Raw genomic sequence first — 20,480 nt, 5'->3', positions numbered from 1 at the left:
GTCACAGCATTGGGATATGCAATAGAATCAGTGGATCCTCGCAAGAAGATCACCATCAAGGCCTATGATGATGCAGAGCGTTCATCCAAAGGAGCTGTGGTACTACCAATCCGAGTGGGCCCTGTGGTAAAGCATATCATTTGTCAGGTTCTGGACCTTCCTCTACCATATAATCTATTATTAGGGAGACCTTGGATACATGCCATGCAAGCCGTTCCATCTACCTACCATCAATGTATCAAGTTCCCACATAATGGTGCAGAGATCACAATCCTGGGCGATGCAAATCCCTTTGCATTTTGCCATAATATCAGCCATCAACCAGAGATTACTGTTCCTAATAATAGGGAAGCCATTTCCTCCACATCATATGTAAATCCCGCCTCTCTTGCCAGTTCAAACACTCCTATACCCAAGCAAGAAAATCTTAAGATGAAAGTCGCAGAGGAAGGTCCTGGAGAATACAACTTGAGTCAGCTCTTTTGTGTGGGACAAATGCCTACTTCTCCTAGAACACATGGTAAACCACAGCAGTTACTCCAGCAACCACTAAACATGCCTGCATGTGCCTTAACGCCTTTCATCCTTGGAAAGAGTCAAGAGGAAGAGACACAAGATAAGGACCTAGCGGAATGGATCTATAAAGATCCCATCACCACTGACAAACCGCGAGTTACACTTCCTACAGAACAGTATGGCAAAGGCCTCCTCATTATGCAAAGAATGGGATATGATGGTCAGAGTGCTTTGGGATACTGCAAACAAGGACGACATGAACCGCTGCTGCCAGAGTTCAAGCCCAAAGGTAATACAGGCCTAGGCTTTGAAAAAGAGATCCTTCCTAAACTCAGATTTAAAGGAAAACCTAGCAAACCATTTTGCCCACCTACTACAAAGAGGACACCTTTTATAATCAAAGCACCATCAAGCACTATCCCCACTGCCCCATCAAGGCTCACAACTCCACCGCAACCATCACCAGTGCCAAACATCCCACCAAACGAAGCAGTAATCCCATCAGCGACACCATCTATAGCAACAACTGTATCAGAACCCGCAGCAGCATCTATGGCACCAGCCGTTCCATCAGCAGCCACTGAGTCACCATTACCGATACTTCCAGTAACAAATCCTTTAAACCTCATCACGGTTCCTGCAGCACCGATCACCACAAAGGTACATAAACCAATCACGCCTGCAGTATTTAACTCCAAAGACATCCCAGTATGGTATAGCAATCGGATGCTGGAGAGTGATTCAGAGACCGACTCACATGAGTGGGAATTTGATTCTGTACAGCTTAACACTTCAGATGAGGAAGACACATCACCACCTCCGCTACGCAAAGACATTCCTGTTTACGGAGAAGCACAGATAAAGACCACTTGGGTACCTGAGCTGGAAACATCTTCCACAGACCCTACGTCTCATCCTACGCCTGATTCTGACAGGGAGAGTACCATCAACGACCTTCACCACACTGTCTTAACCCTCACTGATACATCTCCCGCACTTAACCTAATCGATGACGTAATGCCCATTGTCCACCCTGAACTCATTGAATGGAACCAACCAAATCCCCCATGTCTTGACCTCTTCCAAAATGATGAGGCTATCATTGACTTTTTGGAATTAAGGGATAATCTACCAAGCGGGGATCACAAAGCTGGATTCGCCATTGAACTTAATAGCGCAGCATACTTCGGGGCGGATGCCAAACCCTTCAGCTGCAAAAATATAACATTAAAACATGGATCTTCCAGTGAAAACCACACTGTGGCACTGTTTGATCCAACAAAAGTAAAAAGAAAGAGCGTATCCAACGGTGAAAACCTCTCTGAGGCACTTGAGGATGAAGGGTTTGACATTCTCCCTGCTAGTACACAACAGGAACGATCGACGATTCTCATTGAGGAGACTAAAGAATACAATGTGGGGACTCCTGAAAACCCTCATATCATACATTTGGCATCTCTTCTCACTCCAGAGGAACAGCCTCAATTCATAGAATTCTTCCAGAAGCGTCAGATCAACTTTGCATGGTCATATGCAGACATGCCTGGGCTTGATCTTGATTTAGTCATGCATCATCTCACAGTAGCAAAAGGAGCCAAACCTGTCAAGCAGAAGCTTCGTAAGATGCATCCTCAGATTGCCGTGCTAGTCAAAACAGAACTCAAGAAACTCCTGGATGTTGGTTTCATTAGACCAATTGATTATGCAGAATGGATCTCCAACATTGTACCAGTTGGCAAACCAAAAGGGGGCATCCGCATTTGTACTGACTTCAGAGATCTAAATAAGGCATGTCCTAAGGATGATTTCCCTCTACCAAATATCGACATCATAGTGGATTTGACAGCAGGACATGCCATGCTTTCACTCATGGATGGCTTTTCAGGATACAATCAAATAAAGATCGCACCAGAGGACCAACATAAGACAGCCTTCACATGTCCATGGGGCACATACTGCTGGAATGTAATGCCTTTTGGTCTAAAGAATGCAGGAGCGACCTATCAAAGAGCAATGACCACCATCTTCCATGACATGATGCATACTATAATGGAAGATTATGTGGATGACTTACTAGCAAAATCACTCACTAGAGATGGGCATCTCCACATCTTAGATAAAATCTTTGATAGACTGGAACAATACCATGTTCGACTCAACCCAAAGAAATGTGTCTTTGGAGTGACCTCCGGGAAGCTTCTAGGATACATTGTCTCAAGCAAAGGCATTGAGGTTGACCCAGCAAAGGTAAAAGCTATCATGGACATGCCACCACCAAGGAATATCAGTCAGCTAAGGACACTACAAGGACGGCTTCAATCCATCCGAAGATTCATTGCACAATTGGCTGATAAGTGTCACCCATTTACACATTTGCTACACAAGAACATCCGCTTTCAGTGGGATGCTCGATGCCAGCAAGCATTTCAGACACTTAAAGACTATCTCATGAATCCACCATTGCTGATGCCACCAGATCCAAGTAGACCATTGTTACTCTATATCTCGGCAACAAGTACATCATTGGGTGTACTACTGGCACAACATAATGCAGAAGGCAAAGAATGTGCTATATACTACATCTCTCGCACACTGGTTGGCTATGAACTCAATTACACACCTATTGAGCGAGCTTGCCTAGCAGTAATCTTAGCAGCCACTAAATTGCGGCACTATCTGTTAACACACAAGGTACAACTCATTGCAAAGATTGATCCACTCAAGTATTTACTCAGCAAAGCAGCATTGACAGGTCGCTTGGCCAAATGGGTGATGATTCTAAGTGAATTTGACATTGAGTATGTGGACCGTAAAGCTATCAAAGGGCAGGTCATTGCAGATCAGTTGGCCGATGCACCTCTCATAGGTGATCATCCTCTCATTTCCAATTTTCCAGACGAAGAGATATTCATGACCACAGAAGTACAACCATGGAAATTATATTTTGATGGTTCATACACTAGGCACGGCTCGGGGGCAGGCATTCTGTTTATCACACCTCAAGGTGATAGCATCCCGAAGTCTTACAGGCTCACATTTCCATGCACAAACAACATAGCAGAGTATGAGGCTTTGATCACAGGACTCAGATTAGCCATACAATGGAAATTACAAGAACTACAAGTATATGGCGATTCCCAACTAGTCATTCGACAAGCAACAGATGAATATCAGACCAAAGATGATAAACTCATGCCATACAAGCAAATGGTGGACAATCTAAAGACATCATTTACTACTATCACTTTTGAGCAGATACCAAGAGATCAGAATCGAGCTGCTGACGCTATGGCTACTATCGCATCTCTACTAGATCTTCCACAGAATTCAACACGCTACGAGTTCTTGGTAGAACAGCTTTGGATTCCCGCTTATGATATCCCCGAATCCGACATGATATGTCACCTTGTCGGTTCTGAATCCCCATGGTACGGTGAGTTCTACACCTATCTCCGCGATCACACCCTTCCTCCCAACCAATCAAATAACCAACGTAAAACCTTCATTCGCCAAACTGCTCGATATACCATTATTGCCGAAACCCTATACCGACGCGGTCTTGATGGTACTCTCCTTCGATGTCTGGAACAAGGTGAGATAACAAAGGCTTTGGAAGAGGTACATGAAGGAATTTGCGGGACTCACTCAAGTGGTCCATCACTAGCCAAGAAGATCATGCGAGCTGGATACTATTGGCCATCTATGGAAAAGGATTCCTACTACTTTGTCAGGAAGTGCAAAAAATGTCAAGTTCATGGCGACCTAATACATGCACCAGCTCAAGAACTGCAACCAATCACAACACCATGGCCTTTTTGTCAATGGGGTCTTGATCTTGTGGGTAAAATCCATCCATCTTCATCCAATGGCCATAAATTCATTATTACCGCCACTGAATATTTCACCAAGTGGATCGAAGCTGTTCCACTTACCCAAGTCACCGGCAAGCAGATCGCCTCATTCATCCTCAATTACATCATCTGCCGGTATGGTGTGCCCATGTCCATTGTCACAGATAACGGTCTTCCTTTCAAAAATCAGGATGTTCGTGAGCTTTGTGAGAAATTTCATATCCAACACCGCTTTTCCACTCCCTATTACCCACAAGGCAATGGTCAGGCCGAAGCATCCAATAAAAACATATTGAGAATCCTAAAGAAGACAGTCAATGATGCCGGTCATGATTGGCATGTTCAATTGAATCCAGCATTATGGGCATATCGAACTAGCATTCGAACCCCTACAGGTGCAACTCCTTATTCATTGGTCTATGGTGCTGAAGCTATCTTACCTATTGAGGTCGAGATACCATCCTTACGAGTTTCCTTGCATAATCTCATCGATGATGAAGCCTACAGAGTATCCCGTCTTCAGGACTTAGAGTTACTTGATGAGAAGCGACAAGCTGCATACAATCACCTCAAAGCCTATCAGCAGCGCATGAGTAGAAGCTACAATCACCGAGTTAGATCTCGTACATTTGAGGTAGGTGATCTTGTTCTTCGAGAAAATCCTCGCAACCAACCAAACAGAGAACATCAAGGCAAGTTTGAATCAAACTGGTTGGGCCCATATGTTGTCACTGCTGTATTTGGGTCCGGGGCATATCAGTTGGCTACATCAGACGGAGAACCGCTCGCAGATCCAATCAATAGCATGCACCTCAAACGGTTTTATACCTAAGGTGTACAAGGCATCAGGCTCCCCTGCATATCAGAAAATACCAAAAACATTCAGAAAAATGTCCTAAAGAAAATACCAAAAACATTCAGAAAAATGTCCTAAAGAAAATACAAAAACATTCAAAAAAGTAAAGAAAAATCATGCATCCAAACGGTGAACAACCACTCCGGTGGCACCTTGGGTAAGAACGATGGTGAAAACCTGGCAAACAGGCGCCACTCGTAAAGGCTATGGCTCCATTATCTTTCAGACTTGTGGCGATCACATCTACTTCATACATACATCCATCCATCCATCAACCATGGCTTGTTATTCCTCTGCAATTATGATAGTACTCCATACATCTTGCATCCCGCTTTTTCATAGTCATGTCTAAAACTGGGGGCAATGCCTTTAACCTATTGATGGAAGTGGATTCTACATTGTCTTATGATTCATTAAGTTCTTCATTCAAACAATCATCAAAAATCCAAAAACATTCAAAAATGACTCTCAAAATACCAAAAACATTCAAAATTGTTTCACAAAATCCAAAAAACATCAGAAAACCCATCAAAAATCACACAAAAACATGGCAACACCTTGTACATATTTATCCGATCAGATACAAAATAAACATTGACAAAATACTTACACAATGACCATTTACCAATCAAACCACACAATCGACATTAACAAATCCAAACCTGTCTTTAAACAAGGATGCATCCTTCCTTACCAAAACAAAGACAAGATGACATTTTCTTTGACAAGAAAATTATGTTAAGCTATCAAATACTTGGTTGATTTGTGAGTACAATCGTTCGTTTATCTGTATCGGGATCTTTCAGCATTGTTTTGTATCATTTGTGCATTATTTCCGATGAAGTTCTGGGGCATGTACTAATGGTGTCTACGTGGGAAGTTCACTAAGCTACGTGATCTTATGCCAAATGCAGTCATAGATCATTACGGCTTGCTGACTACAGCGTATACCTTGACCATATGAGCATGAACCATTACCAAGGATCCATATTCTTTATTCTTTATGTATATACTGTTTGTTTACAGGTACACTGCTCATTCTTTGGTTCCTCCTCATCCAATTTGGATAAAGGTTTTTATTTCTTAGTACGGTATGCACTTGTCTCAGGATATGATCAGCCTAAGATCAAGGAGGACGATCCAAGTCATGCATGAAAGGAGATAATCCTTATCTGTTCCGCAAGCAATACTCAGGTCAACTTGATCCATTATATCAAGTTGCTTGTATTAACTTGCTATATCAAAATCCATGTAAGAAAGACTCTGGTCATCTTGAATCTTTATGTCAAGTTGCTTGTATTTTCTTACAACATTTTAAAGCTCAATGATGAAAAATAATGCACCATGGATCATCATTCCATCTCATTTGTATATATTGCATTCCGTTGCATTCCAACCATCCATACATTCATAATAGCTGCATATCATGCATACATAGTCATAATAATGCATACTCTATTTTCCTCTTCTTCCATAGGAATGAGTCATAGGTCCTCCATTTCTTCTAACATCGAACCCCCCCAACCCTCCCCATCTCAACAATTAGCATCACATACCCTACATCGTGTCCCAATCAACCTAATCAAGCCACGTTCATCACCATCCATCTCTAAATAGGAGGGATTGTGTTTCCTATCCTAAGTCATCCAATAAGTCAAGTCAGTTACTCTGTCTACACAGATACATCGACTCACGCACACCTAGACTATCAACAGATACTCTGATCAAGTATCTTCGGGTCTCAACAGGTAATCGATTATGGTAATCCTAGACTACATCAGGCATTTATCATAATAACCTAGTCTCAACGGGGCTGCCATGATTCCCCACAACCATCCATCACACGCACATACTATCAATTGATCAACCAATCAAACACAATCCAATGGACAATTACATCAATTGTCTACGTCTCAACGAGTATTTTGCTTCATATACCTTGACTTCATCGGGCAATTACATCAATTGTCTAAGTCACATCAGGTCACTTTGATTCACTTACTCAGACTTTATCATGTCCAAGCGACCAACTGACATCAACTGTCACGCTTTGACTTGACCGGGGCAATTAAACCGATTGCACCAGATTGTCCAAACAATTTTGATCAATTGTATAGCATCAATCCAAACCCCACACTACATCTGCTATGTATCTCTTGCATGACCTCAGGGTATTCGTTGGCTTGTTGTTTCTTCATATTCACTCCATTTTCTCCCATTCTTTCATCATTAGTTCTAATTTCTTCTATTCTACCTCCCCTTCGCTTTTCATTCTTTTTCGAGAGATCGCCTGATTTTTCAAAAAAAAATTCGGCCCATCCCTCGAGGGGGCATACCACCCATTAAATTTACATTTTATGGGGCATTTCTTCACACCTATTTTTCTTTCTTTGAAACGACGCGATAAACCGCACCGTCTCAAAGAGGGGCAAATGTAGTCACATAAATCTGTCCACTTAATTAAATGAATACTTAGTATTTATTTGATTATTTAACCATCAATTAATAATTAATTAAATTAATATTTAATTAATTCATCTTAACCCTATTCTCCTATTAATTAAATAAATTATTCAATTTATTTGATTTAATTCACTTAACCAAATTCAGACCATTAATTAAATAAATAAATCATATTTATTTAATTAAATCTTCTCTCACATTTAAATAAATTAATATTTATTTAAAACCCCCAAAATCCCACCTCTCACATTTAAATAAATAAATCATTTATTTAAATCACCTTTATCCTCCACCCACTTGCATTTTCCTACAAATGCAAATTGCACAATTATTTTAAATAAATAATTTATTTAAATCACCTTTATCCTCCACCCACTTGTATTTTCCTACAAAAGCAAGTTGCACAACTATTTTAAATAAATTATTTATTTAAAATCCTATTTATCCTCACCCACTTGAAACCTTTAATGGTTTCCCTTAAAGTAGTCAAACTTGATGGCTTTAAAGTCTTCAAACTTGATGGCTTCCTTCTATAGTCTTCTTAAGACTTTAATGGTTTTCCTTAAAGTCTTCAAGCCTTTAATGGTTTCCCTCAAAGTCTTCAAGCATTTTAAATGCTTTATCTTCATTTTTCTCATTTAAATAAATTAATATTTATTTGAATATTTATCCAAATGCAAATTACACCATTTAATTGAAATAAATGATTTTATTTTAATTGAAAATACCAAAATTTCTCCCACTTGCATTTTCCTACAAAATCCACTTGTATGCCTAAACCCCTTCTAAATTCTTCTAAACCCTTCCTAATTAGCCTAATCCATCCCCTAAATATTGTCACATTCCTAAGCAAATTGGAGTCACTTCTCAAAGACTCCAAAGTCTTTGAAAAGCAATTAATGCTTTGTGTGTTCAACAAATTAACCCTCAAAGTCTTGGATAACCTTTGAAAGCTTCCAACCTTCAACCACTAAATGGCTCAAAGTCTTTGATAACCATTGAAGGCTTTCAACCTTCAACCACTTAATCCCCAAAGTCTCCAATAACCATTAATGGTTACCTCAAACCCTCCCACATGGTTAAAACATTTGTTTTGACTCAACCTCTACCCAACCCAAAGGTCTCATCAAGCCTTTAATGCTTTGACCATGATTATCTCTTAAACATTTGCACAAAGGTTTATCCTTGGATTAACTCTTAATCCAGTGGGTAATCTTAATTTAGACTTGACCCTTACCTTCTAGATAACCATGAGGTCTTCTCAGGCCTTTAATGCCTCCAACCTCTTCTCTCAACCCAATCCTATGTTGACACTTGTCACCATTTTATTGGTGCCAATTGTGCACATGGATCCCCAACTTTCAAACTTGGCCCTTGATTAAACCATTCAATCTTAACCCTTCATTTCCCCATTTCTTCTATAAATAGAACCCTTCTCCTCAAGCAAAAGAGAAGCATTTTAGAGTATTGTTGTTATACTGGCATTAGCATAGAGCTTTTTCATAGCATCACTATCTACTCTTGCATAGTATTTGCTTATCATATTCAACCATCTTGAATCTCCATATGACATCCATGGCTAGTGCTAAAAGCTGAGAGCTACACTCATTTGGGACTTGGAGAGGAGAGAAACAAGGGAGAAGCATCAAAAGGCATCATGGAAGCATCTTAGGGAGGCTCTTCTCCTTTCTTTTATTTTGTTAAACTTCTTTCATGCTTTTTGAAATCTCTCTTGATATGTTTGGAATGGTTTTTAGTTCTTTGTTTTGTTTTTATGGTTGAAACTAACTTATTAACATTGAACTTTGTTATTGCCTTGTCCCCATTTCCATGACATCATTAATAAAAATAGGAGATATATTGAATCCTTTAGACAACTCTACTTCATATGCATGGAAATCTTTCCTTCCTCAAATGAACGGTAAGATGATCTCCAACCTGAAATTCCTTATGTTTCCTCTTCAAATCAGCTTTAGATTTATATTGAAAACTCATTTTAACACCATGCTTTCTTTCCTCTACTTCTACATTATTTTCATCACCCCTCTCCAACTTTTTCAGATCCAAAACAACATTTCGATTGTTGCCATAAACAATCTGAAATGGTTATCTTCCTGTACTTCTATTGATGGAGCTGTTGTATGCAAATTCAGCTTGTGATTGGATCAAATCCCACCCCTTTGGCCTGTCACCTACTAGACTCCTTAATAGATTACCCAAGCTTCAGTTGACAACTTCAGTTTGTTTGTCTATTTGTGGATGGTATGCCAAACTAAACTTCAGACCAGTCTTCATCTTCTTCCATAATGTCCTCCAAAAGTATCCCACAAACTTTGTATCTCTATCTGAAACTATGCTCTTTGGGAGACCATGTAGCCTTACCACTTCTTTGAAAAACAAATTTGCAATATGCACAACATCATTAGTCTTTTTACATGGGATAAAATGAGCCATCTTGAAAAATCTATCTACCACCACAAATATAGAAACATAACCCCTTTGTATCCTTGGCAAACCAAGAACAAAATCCATACTAATCTCCTCTCATGGCCTCTCAAGTACATGTAGTCACTGATGTAAACCAATTTTTGACTCACACCTTTTGCCACTTGACATATCCTGCAACTTTGAACATACTTCCTTACATCTTGCTGCATTTGAGGCCAATAATACTTTTCACTGACAAGTGCTATTGTCTTATCAAAACCAAAATGTCCTACAAGACCTCCACTATGTTTTCCTTAATCAAATCCAATCTCATAGAACCCCTAGGAATGTATAACTGATTAACTCTGAACAACATACTGATGCTTTGCAAAAAGGCTTAGAAAATCCGTTTGATGACAACACACACAAGAGCACAAGAAACAAACGTTAGTGTTAGCAACACAAGATTATCCTAAACATGCATATCAAGAGAAATATTTAATCATGAAATAGAAAATATACAAACATAGAATAGATAAACTATACTCCTCCAAATGCTAATCAAGATACTCATAGTTGCTCCTCCCTTGTTCCTCTCCTATCCAAGTTCCACATGAGTGTAGCTCTCAACTTTTAGCACTAGCCATGGATGCCATATGGAGATTCAAGATGGTTGAATATGATAAACAAATGCTATGCAAGTGTAGATAGTGATGCTATGAAAAAACTCTATACTAATACCAGTATAACAACAATACTCTAATGCTTCCTTCTTTGCTTGCGGAGAAGGGTTCTATTTATAGAAGAAATGGGGAAATGAATGGTTAAGATTGAACAATCTTAACAAGGGTTAAGATTGAAAGATATTCAATCCATGTGAGACTTTCAATCCAATCTCATGTTGACAAGTGTCACCATGAGGAGGCTTGAGAAAAGAGATAAGGAGCATTATATGATTGAGGGGACATGATGGTTACCCTAGGGGGTTGGGTTAGGGTTAGGTTATGGATATTCCTTTTATCCAAGGGATAAATGAATGTGCAAGGGTTAAATGGTTATCTTAGTCAAAGAAATAAATGTTTTGAAGAGACCCATGAGTCAAAAGGATGGTTAAGATAGAGGAAAGTCTCTAACCAAAGGTAAAATGTGAGTTAACCATAAATGGTTATGTAAGAGCCTTTAATGGTTTGGAAGACTTTAGAGGTTAACCATTTGAAGACATAAAGTCTTTAATGGTTATTGAAGGCTTTGGAGGTTTTTGAGAAGTGACTTTCTTTTATTTAGGAATGTGACAATGATTAGGATAAGATTAGGCTAATTAGAAGGAGTTAGAAGAATCTAGAAGAGATTTAGGCATGCAAGTGGGAGGAATTTTGAGATTTTTAATTAAAATAAAATCATTTATTTCAATTAAATGGTGTAATTTGCATTTGAATAGATATTTAAATAAATATTAATTTATTTAAATGTGAATATGAATTTTGGATTATATTTAAATAAATATTAATTTATTTACATGAGAAAAAGGAAGATAAAGCATTTAAATGCTTGAAGACTTTGAGGGGAACCATTAAAGGCTTAAGAAGACTTTAGAAAGAAGCCATTAAGTTTGAAGACTTTAAGGGAAACTATTAAAGGTTTGAGAAGACTGTAGAAGGAAGCCATTAAGTTTGAAGACTTTAAGGGAAACCATTAAAGGCTTGAGAAGACTCTAGAAGGAAGCCATTAAGTTTGAAGACTTTAAGGGAAACCATTAAAGGTTTCAAGTGGATGAGGATAAATAAGATTTTAAATAAATGATTTATTTATTTAAAAAAGTCGTGCAACTTGCATTTGTAGGAAAATGCAAGTGGGTGGAGGATAAAGGTGATTTAAATAAATGTTAATTTATTTAAATGTGAGAGATGGATTTTGGGGGATTTGTGAGAAAAAATTAAATTAAACAAATATGATTTATTTATTTAATTAATGGTTTGAATTTGGTTAAGTGAATTAAATCAAATAAATTGAATAATTTATTTAATTAATAGGAGAAGAGGGTTAAGATGAACTAATTAAATATTAATTTAATTAATTATTGATTGATGGTTAAATAATCAAATAAATAGTAAATATTCATTTAATTAAGTGGATAGATTTATGTGACTGCATTTGCCCCTCTTTGAGATGGTGCGGTTTTATCGCGTCGTTTCAAAGAAAGAAAAATAGGTGGGAAAAAATATGCTTCATAAATGTTAATTTAGTGGGTGGTATGCCCCCTCGAGAGATGGGTCAAATTTTTTCAAAAATCAGGCGATCTCTCGAAAAAGAATGAGAAGTGGAGGGGAGGTAGAATAGAAGAAATTAACAATAACGGTGAAAGAATGGAAGAAAACAGAGTGAATAAGGAGAAATGGCAAGCCAGTGAGTACCCATAGGTTATGCAGGAGATACGGTGCAAATGTGGTGTTGTGATTTTGATTGATACTGTATAATGGATCAAAATTGGTTGGACAATCTGGTGCAATTGGTTAAATTGCCCTGGTTGAGTCAAAGCGTGACAGTTGATGTCAGTTGTTCGCTTGGATAGGATAAAGTCTAAGTAAGTGAATCAAATTGACCTGTTGGTGACTTAGACAATTGATGTAATTGCCCGATGAAGTCAAGGTATATGTAGAAAAATACTCGTTGAGACTTAGACAATTGATGTAATTGTTTGTTATGATTGTGTTTGATTGATTGAACAATTTATAGTGTGTGTTGTGGGTTGGTTGTGATGAATCATAGCACCCCCGTTGAGACTAGGTCATTATGATAAATGCACGTTGTAGTTTAGGTTTTCCATAATCGATTACCCATTGAGACCCAAAGATACTTGATCGGAGTATTTGTTGATAGTCTAGGTGTGTGTGAGTCGATGTACCTGTGTAGATAGAGTAACTTGCTTGATTGGGTTGATGGGAAATGATGTAGGGTATATGATGTTGATTATCAAAATGGGGAAGGTGAGGTGGGGTTAGATGTTAGATAGAAGAAATGGAGGACCTATGATTCATTCCTATGGAAGAAGAGGAAAATAGAGTATCCATTGTCATTACTATGTATGCATGATATGCATCTATTATGAATGTATGAATGGATGGAATGCAACAGAATGCAATATATACAAATGAGATGAAATGATGATCCATAGTACTTTATTTTTCATCAGTGAGCATGGTAGTATCAATCTTGGACGAGGCAGTAGGAACCAAGTTTGGAGCATTGTACTTGCAAACAAGCAGCATAAATAAATAAAGAATATGGACCCTCCATAATGGTTCATGCTCATATGGTCGAGGTATACGCTGTAGTCAGCAAGCCGTAGTGATCCATGACTGTATTTTGCATAAGACCATGTAGCCTAGTGAACTTCCCACGTAGACACCATTAGTACATGCCTCAGAACTTCATTGGAATAATTCACAGAAGACATACAAACAAAACGATACTTAGAAACCATCCTGGCTACTCTAATCACTTGTGGATATCTCGGAGTAGCGTAGGAACCTAATATAAATGAATAAATAACTAACAAACCGACCAAGCACTTGATAGCTTAAACAAAACTTTCTTGTTAAAGAAAATGTTATCTTGTCTTTGTTTTGGTGAGAAAAGATTTATCCCTATTAAGATAGTTTGCGTGTCGATGTTGATTGTTTGGTTGATGTGATAAGTGGTCATCGTTTGAGTATTTCAGAATGTGTGTTTGGTATCTTCTTGGATGCGTATGTACAAGGCGTTGCCATGTTTTTGATTGATTTTTGATGTTTTATAATGTTTTTTGGATTTTGTGAGTGTTTTTTGAATTTTGTGAGACATTTTTTAATGTTTTTGGTATTTTGTGATGCAGTTTTCAATGTTTTGGGAATTTTGTGAGACAATTTTGAATGTTTTTGGAATTTTGTGAGACAATTTTGAATGGTTTTGGATTTTGTGAGTGGTTTTGAATGAAGAACTCAATGAATCATAAGTAATGCTGAATCCACTTCCATCAAATAGGTTAAGGGCATTGCCTCAGCTTAGACATGACTATGAAAAAGTGGGATGCAAGACGCATGAAGTACTATCCTTGATTGCAGATCAATAACAAGCCATGGTTTGACTGATGGAAGAGTGGATGCAATGAATGTGATCACAACAAGTCTAAAAGACAATGGAGCTATAGCCTTTTACGAGTGGTGCTTGTTTGCCAGGTTTTCACCATCGCACTTACCCAAGGTGCACCAGAGTGGTTGTTCACCGTTTGGATGCATGATTTTTCTTTACTATTTTGATGTTTTTGTATTTTCTTCAGAACATTTTTTGTAATGTTTTTGGTGGTTTTCTGATATGTATGGGAGCCTGATGCTCTATACAACCTATGTATAAAACCTTTTGAGGTGCATGTTGTTGATCGGATCTGCTAGCGGTTCTCCTTCTGACATAGCCAACTGATATGCCCTAGACCCAAATATAGCAGTGATAACATATGGACCCAGCCAGTTTGATTCAAACTTTTCCTGATGTTCTCTCTTTGGTTGGTTACAAGGATTTTCCCTAAGAACAAGATCACCTACCTCAAATGTACGAGGTTTAACTCGATGATTATAGCTTCTGCTCATGCGTTGCTGATAGGCTTTGAGGTGGTTGTATGCAGCTTGTCATCTCTCATCAAGTAGCTCTAAATCTTGGAGACGTGAGACTCTGTATACTTCATCATCTATGAGATTATGCAAGGAAACCCGTAGAAATGGTATCTCAACCTCACTAGGAAGGATGGCTTCTGCTCCATAGACCAATGAGTAGGGAGTTGTGCTTGTAGGGGTTCGAATGCTAGTTCGATACGCCCATAGTGCTGGATTCAATTGAATGTGCCAATCACAACCGACATCATTGACTGTCTTCTTGAGGATTCTCAATATGTTTTTGTTCGATGCTTCAGCCTAACCATTGCCTTGTGAGTAATAGGGAGTGGAAAAGCGATGTTGGATGTGAAACTTCTCACAGAGCTCACGGACATCCTGATTTTTGAATGGGGGTCCATTATCTGTGATGATGGACATGGGTACACCATACCTATAGATGATGTAATTTAGAATGAATGAGGCGATCTGCTTGCCGGTGACTTGGGTAAGTGGAATAGCTTCGATCCACTTTGTGAAATATTCTGTGGTGATAATAATGAATTTGTGGCCGTTGGATGAAGATGGATGAATTTTACCCACAAGGTCAAGTCCCCATTGACAAAAGGTCCATGGTGTTGTGATTGGTTGCAATTCCTATGCTGGTGCATGTATCAAGTCTCCATGAATTTGGGATTTCTTGCATTTTTTGACAAAATAATAGGAGTCTTTTTCCATGGATGACCAATAGTATCCAGCGCATATGATCTTCTTTGCTAGGGATGGGCCGCTTGCATGAGTTCCACAAATTCCATCATGTACTTATTCCAAGGCCTTTGTTATCTCATCCTGTTTTAGACATCAAAGGAGAGTACCATCAAGACTGCGTCGATATAGGGTTTCAACAATAATGGTATATCGAGCAGTTTGGCGAATGAAGGTTTTACGTTGGTTATTCGATTGGTTAGGAGGAAGTGTGTGATCACGTAGATAGGTGTAGAACTCACCATACCATGGGGATTCAGAACCAACAAGGTGACATATCATCTCAGATTCGGGGATATCATAATTGGGAATCCAAAGCTGTTCAACCAAGAACTCGTAGCATGTTGAATTCTATGGAAGATCTAGGAGAGATGCAATGGTAGCCATGGCGTTAGCAGCTCGATTCTGATCTCTGGGTATCTACTCAAAGGTGATAGCAGTAAATGACATCTTTAAACTATCCACCATTTGCTTGTATGGCATGAGTTTGTCATCCTTGGTTTGATATTCATCTGTGACTTGTCGGATGACCAGTTGGGAGTCGCCATATATTTGTAACTCTTTCAGTTTCCATTGTATGGCTAGTCCAAGTCCTGTAATCAAGGCCTCATAACCTGCTATGTTGTTTGTGCATGGAAATGTGAGCCTGTAAGACTTTAGGATGCTGTCACCTTGAGGTGTGATAAATAGGATAGCTGCCCCTGAGCCATGCCTAGTGTATGAACCATCAAAGTATAGTTTCCATGGTTGTACTGCTGTGATCATGAATATCTCTTCATCTAAAAAGTTGGAAACAAGAGGATGATCGCCTATGAGAGGTGCATCGACCAATTGATTAACTTGGCCCTAGATAGCCTTACGATCCACATACTCGATGTCAAATTCACTTAGAATCATCACCCATTTGGCCAAGCGGCCAGTCAATGCTACTTTGTTGAGTGAGTACTTTAGTGGATCGATCTTGGCAATGAGTTGTACTTTATGTATTAACAGACAGTGCCTCAATTTAGTGGTTGCTAAGATTACTGCTAGGCAAGCTCTCTCAATAGGTGTGTAATTGAGTTCATAGCCTACCAATGTGCGAGAGATGTAGTAAACAACCCACTCTTTCCCTTATGCATTATGTTGAGCCAGTAGCACTCCCAATGCTGTATTAGTTGCTGAAATATAGAGCAATAGAGGTCTACTTGGATCTGGTGGGATCAACAATGGTGTATTCATGAGATAATATTTAAGCACCTGAAATGCTTGCTAGCATCTAACATCCCATTGAAAGCAGATGTTCTTGTGTAGTAGGTGTGTAAAGGGGTGACACTTATCTACTAGTTATGCAATGAATCTCTAAATTGATTGTAGGCGCCCTTGTAATGTCCTTAGTTGACTAATGTTCTTCAGTGGTGCCATGTCCATGATTGCTTTGACCTTTGTAGGATCGACCTCAATACCTTTGCTTGAGACAATGTATCCTAGAAGCTTCCCCGAGGTTACTCCAAAGACACATTTCTTTGGGTTGAGTCGAACATGATATTGTTCTAGTCTATCAGAGATTTTCTCTAATACTTCCAGATGACCTTCTTTTGTGAGTGATTTTGTCAGTAAGTCATCAACATAATCTTCCATTATGGTATGCATCATATCATGAAAAATAGTAATCATTTCTTTTTGATAGGTTGCTCCCGCATTCTTTAGACCAAAAGGCATTACATTCCAGCAGTATGTTGCCCAAGGACATGTGAAGGTTGTGGTATGTTGATCCTCTGGTGCGATCTTTATCTGTTTGTACCCTGAAAATCCATCCATGAGAGAGAGAGCATGGCATGTCCTACTGTAGACACCTAAAATTGTCATGTCTAATTAAATAAATATTTTATTTATTTAATTATCTAAGCTTAATTCTTCTATTAATTAAATAAATCCTTATTTATTTAATTAATTCATTTATCCTCTTCTAGCCTTATTTCTCATTTAAATAAATACATTTATTTATTTAAATTATCATTTTCCTAAATTAAATAAATATCTTATTTATTTAATTGATCCCACTTCTTCTATTAATTAAATAAATCTTTATTTAGTTAATTAATTCATTAACCTTTTCTACCTATGACACATGTCATTCATCTCTTAATTCATACACTACCTACCCCTCTCATTATTTTATTATTTCTTTTACCTACCCTCTAATCATAGCCGACCTCCTTTTACACCTCTCAATCTTATCCCTCCATTTCATATAGTGTCTTCTATATAAGGAGATGCTTCCTTCATTATCAAACCCTAATCAATCATCCTAATCATTCTATGCACCCTAATCACTGATCTTAAGGACTTGACTATACTACAATCCTACTTGCAACCACATTCCGTTCTTTGTTGAGCTCTTGTGCACATAAAATCTGAGAGCAAATATATCAAGCAAGATCAATGGAGATAGGAAGAATGGAGATCAAAACCCTATTGGACATGTAATGGTATAATCTTTGTGATTTCATTTGATTTGCATTGTCTTAGGTAATCTTCATATGTTATGGTAGATCTTTGTTGATTGTTAGGCTAGGGTTTGGTGGTTGAATTCATTTAGCCTTTCAATATTATTATTATTGTTATCCATTTTCACCATATACATTTTGGCACGCCCAGTGGGACATGGATTTTTCTTAGATCTATGTTTTTTGCAGATTTTTCTAACCCTATATTGCTATTTTGTAAAACAATTTGGAGAATAACCTTGTGCAGCTAGGGTTTTGGACACAAAATCAAGATCTTGGAGAGATTCGATCATATCTCACAAACGGATAGGAAATTTTGCACCAAATTTTTTTTGCAGGTTGAAGAAAGTATCAGGAGCTCTCAAGCCAAAATTCAGAATTTTTGGAGAACAGTTTCATTTTCTATGAATTTTTTATGATTTTTCATAAAAAATTAATTTTGAGAGCAAATGAGAGAATTTTTCAGATTTTCTTATATTTTTGGAAATCTCTCATAATTATACATAGGATCTGTTCTTTGTGATTTTAATTTTGATGCAAAATATTTCCCTAAAAATCGGATCTTTAAAAATTAGGGTTTTTCCTTATTTTGATCAGATCTCACAAACCGATTCGAATTGTGACATAAAATTCTTTGTGTAGGTCAGGAAAATTATCAGAAAGATTTAGTAAAAATTTTAGATTTTTTAGATCTATTTTTCATTTTGTATGATTTTTCATAAAAAATTAATTTTGAGAGAAAATTAACGAATTTTTTGGATTTTCTTACATTTTTGGAAATCTCTCAGAATTATACATAGGATCTGTTATTTGTGATTTTAAATTTGATGCAAAATCATTCCTCAAAAATCAGATCTTTGAAAATTAGGGTTTTGCATTATTTTACTTATATCTCACAAACTGCTTGGACTTGTTGCAGAAAATTTTTTGTGCAAGTTTGGAAGACCATCAAGACTCTCCAGTAAAAATTTCAGATTTTTTGGATCGATTTTGCATTTTATATGATTTTTTTATGATTTTTCATAAACAATTAATTTTTGGAGCAAATTAGCAATTTTTTTGGATTTTCTTACATTTCTGGAAATCTCTTGAAATTTTACAGGTGGTCTTTTTTTATGATGAATCAGGTTTCTGAATTGGTCAAGAAAACGCATTGTTGAAGGCCCCTATTTCACAAAGTCTTTTGGATCTAAAATTTACCTAACTTGTGTGCTTGCAGGAAGGGGTGATCATTTGAAACAATCCAAACTACTAATAAATATTTGTTGCAGGTCCTTGGCAAGGGTTTTTGGATTTTTATTGTGTGCCTTGTTTTCATAGACTAGCAAACACTTCCATTGGTGCACTAAAATTGAATCATTGTCTTTTGTGTCTTGAGCAATAGGCTCTTTTTGTTTAATCTTTAGAGGGCCTGTCTTCCCATGTGGTCATTAGGGCTACTAGTGAGAAGAGAATGACCCAAGTGGTAGCAAGGAAAACCCACCTCATCCGAACCACTATAATCAAATGTATTCATGGTGAAAACTATGGATAACGTGTGCTGATTAGTTCATACCGACACTATGTCTCCCCATAAACCCGTTTGATCAAATTTATTTGATCATTTGTAGGGCGTAACCCCTACCGGCTGGGAGCCTTCTGTATTTACAGAGCTGAAAGTGCCGCATGTATGGCCACACGAGCGGATGCCCTTACTAGCACCTTTTTGTTTTAGAAGCCCAAATCCTTCTAGTTGTTGGGGCAGGAGGTCGGACCTTTGGTAGCGGCCCACACACATACGGTTCTTAGTAGAGATACAAAGTTCGCCATGAGGAGTTTTCATGGGGACTGATGCTTGGCTGACCCGAGAAGTGAGTGCCGAGGGTGGAGCCAGTGAGGTCAAGCATCTAAGTATCCGCTCTGAATAGCATAGCCTCAGGGGTAAAACCCCATGTGGGATCAATAACTATTGTCTTGGCCAGCCATAAGAATTGTATTTGACTTATTTTAAACATTCAAAACATTCAAGACCAAACAACAAAACATTGTGTCTTTTGTGTCTTCAAGTGTATGCAAAACAACTTTACATCAAACAACACACTTTTATTGGAGTCATTTTGAGTCTAAACACTTGCAAACATTGAGTCCTCATCAACATTTTGTCCTCTTGTCACAAAAAATAGTCAAACATTCAGATTTGGTCACAACTTCACAAATTGGAAAAATTTTACAGTCCAGCAAACAAGAGAAATCAGTTTCGGAATACTTGAGCTTCCTAGGTTGTTTCTCCAGGTTTTCATCTAGCATTCAACCTGTCTTTGGGTCTCACATAGTCCATCATTGCTTTACATCTCTCATTACATTCACAATTGTCTAAACTTGAGTCAAAAGGTCACTTGCTTGTCCTCATCATACTTTGTCAACACACTACATACAACTACACTTTGCTAAGTGGTCCCTCATCAAGGTTTCTTACCTTTGGGTCTCATTTGGTCTTACTTAGAGTCAAGGT

This window comes from Cryptomeria japonica, chromosome 6 (assembly GCF_030272615.1).
Source record: "Cryptomeria japonica chromosome 6, Sugi_1.0, whole genome shotgun sequence".
In the NCBI taxonomy this organism is placed as follows: domain Eukaryota; kingdom Viridiplantae; phylum Streptophyta; class Pinopsida; order Cupressales; family Cupressaceae; genus Cryptomeria; species Cryptomeria japonica.
This window is presented reverse-complemented; position numbering follows the sequence as displayed.